Below are 2,507 nucleotides of genomic sequence, written 5' to 3'. Positions count from 1 at the left end.
TTCCCTGATCACCTGTAGCATTTGTAAAAGTCCCTAATAATATTAGGATCTAGAGTGTCAATAGGTGACTCTTTGGATTGATTATTTAAGGAGTATAGTGTTCAAATCCTATTGCAAAGGTGAATAAATCTAGGATCACTCAGGTCATGTGCAAGCTGAAGAACCTGGATATTTTCTAAAAGACATCTCTAGAAGGAGTGAGACAGCATGGACAAGGCATTGCCTGTGGATGAAAGAAGGGGCTGGAGGAAGGTTGCACTGCATCCCATAGTCATGTGAGACTACAAGACCTAGGTCAAACTGAAGGAAGACACAAGCTTTTCACTGTGATTTAACCCCATTCAGTGGGAGTTATGGGTTTAGCCCGGCTAATTCAGGAGAGACAGGGCATCTGGCACCAGATCTTTTGTGGAGTGGAGGCCAGAAGGCAAGGATGAAAAACCAATCTCTAGGAGAGTGGTGTCATCCACAAGAAAGGGTCAGAGAAGCACAGGGAGTCACAAAACCCATGAGGACCTAGGGGAGCTGGGGGATGACAGACAACTCTGAAAGGAAGGCAGGAGAAGGCGGCAGGAAGGTGTGCAATAGCCCTACTGTGCCTAAAGAAACTGCAGCATTGCAGCTCCAAAGTGAGGGTGGACATGGTCTGGTGAAGAGGGCCTGCCAGAGGGTCTTGGTTTATGTTGGGAACTGGAGCAGTGAAGCGGAGGGAAGAGGGATTAGGGATAGTCCTGCAGTTGAGGATCACTGAGAGAGCAGAATATGTCTGTGAGAAGGTAGCCTCCCTGCAATTCTCATGGCCTGCCCTCGTTGACCTCTGGTCCAGCATGGACTTCAGTAGGAGGCTTGTAACAGCAACAAGGTAGAAATAGAGGTTGGGGGATCCTGACTCGAAGGGGTGGCAAGTGAGGTGACTTATATTGACTGCTTCTATTTGACTAGGAGTTACATCTGTTTAAGTGATCATCTGGCCAGGATTGGCCTTGACATGTAAAACCTATTAAGAAAACTATCAAGTTATTTTAGATACTCCAATGTGGTAAAGCAGTCTTTTTAAAAATGTGTCCATGTGAGTCACTGGATTTTCTGCGTCTGTTATTAACATTTCACATTTTATTTCTGATTAGTTTAATTTGTATATTCTGTCTGCACTGTTATTAGTTTGGACAAGGATTTTTTGATCTTGTTAATTTTTCTCAAAGACCCAACTGTTATTTCATTCTTAGTTTATATGTAAATTTTAAATTCTTCATTTTCAGAATTCCCTCAGTGCTTGTTTTCTTTATGGATTCTATTTTCATTTTCAGGCCTTAAATGTTTTTATTCATTTCCTTCCACTGTTTGTTTTGTTTTTCTGTATTTCTTTTCTTTTTTTTTTTCGAGACAGGGTTTCTCTGTGTAGTTCTGGCTGTCCTGGAACTCACTCTGTAGACCAGACTAGCCTCGAACTCAGAAATCCGCCTGCCTCTGCCTCCAAAGTGCTGGGATTAAAGGCATGCGCCACCACTGCCCGGCCATTTTTCTGTATTTCTTTAATGGATTTCTTTCCAGACATTGTTTGTATGTGCTTTCATGAATTTGTTTAAGGAATTTCTTCCTTCTCACCAGAATGACCTCTATCACATTCATACAGATTGTTTTAAGGTCTTTCCTTGTGCTTCAGCCATGTTTGAATGTTCAGGGACTGCTGTCTTAGGATAGCTGGGCATCTCTAGAGTAAACATAATGTTAACATGTTGTTATCCCTTGTGTTGTTTGTGCTAGAATCTAAGATACTGGGATTGTAATGGTAAAGTATTTATATCCTAGTTTCTACATTTGTGTGTGTTGGGTAGCAGTTCTGCTTCTTGTCTTCTGTTTCCTCTCTGGATTTTTGGAGAGTGTGATTGCTGTATGTTGTCTTAGGGTTTTGTGTGTGTGTGTGTGTGTGTGTGTGTGTGTGTGTGTGTGTGTGTGTGAAGATACATCCTGACCAAAGCAACTCTTGTACAGACAAACATTTAGGTGGATCTGATTTGCCGTTTTGAAGGTTCAGTCTATTATCATCATGGTGGGAATCATGTAATCATGCAGGCAGGCTTGGTACTGCATGCCAACAGCTTTACATCTTGATCAAAAGGCAACTCTAACCTAGAACGACATGACCCAAACTGCCCACTGCTGCTGCTTGCTGGGTCTGGAACATGATCCCTTGGTTCTATTACATCTTTCACTGCCTAGGCTTAGCTGGCTTAGAAATCGTTTTGTAAAATGACCTTGAACTCATAGTTCTGAATGCCTCTGTCCTGAATGCTGAGATTAAAGGCCTGTAATACCAGGCCTGGATTGAAACCTCTCTTTACACTTTTACAAGAACTTTATAAACGTGAATTGTAGTTCATTTCAGATATTGTCAAGGTGACAATTGAGAACAGTCATCACTGCTGTCAGGCAGGAACTTTTCTTTGGACCTAATAGTTGTGGCCACTGGGGGTTCAAGGTTTCTGGGTATAGGGAGATGACACATA

The sequence above is a fragment of the Grammomys surdaster genome, unplaced genomic scaffold (genome assembly GCF_004785775.1).
Source record: "Grammomys surdaster isolate TR1022 unplaced genomic scaffold, NIH_TR_1.0 1050, whole genome shotgun sequence".
NCBI classification, from domain to species: domain Eukaryota; kingdom Metazoa; phylum Chordata; class Mammalia; order Rodentia; family Muridae; genus Grammomys; species Grammomys surdaster.
This window is presented reverse-complemented; position numbering follows the sequence as displayed.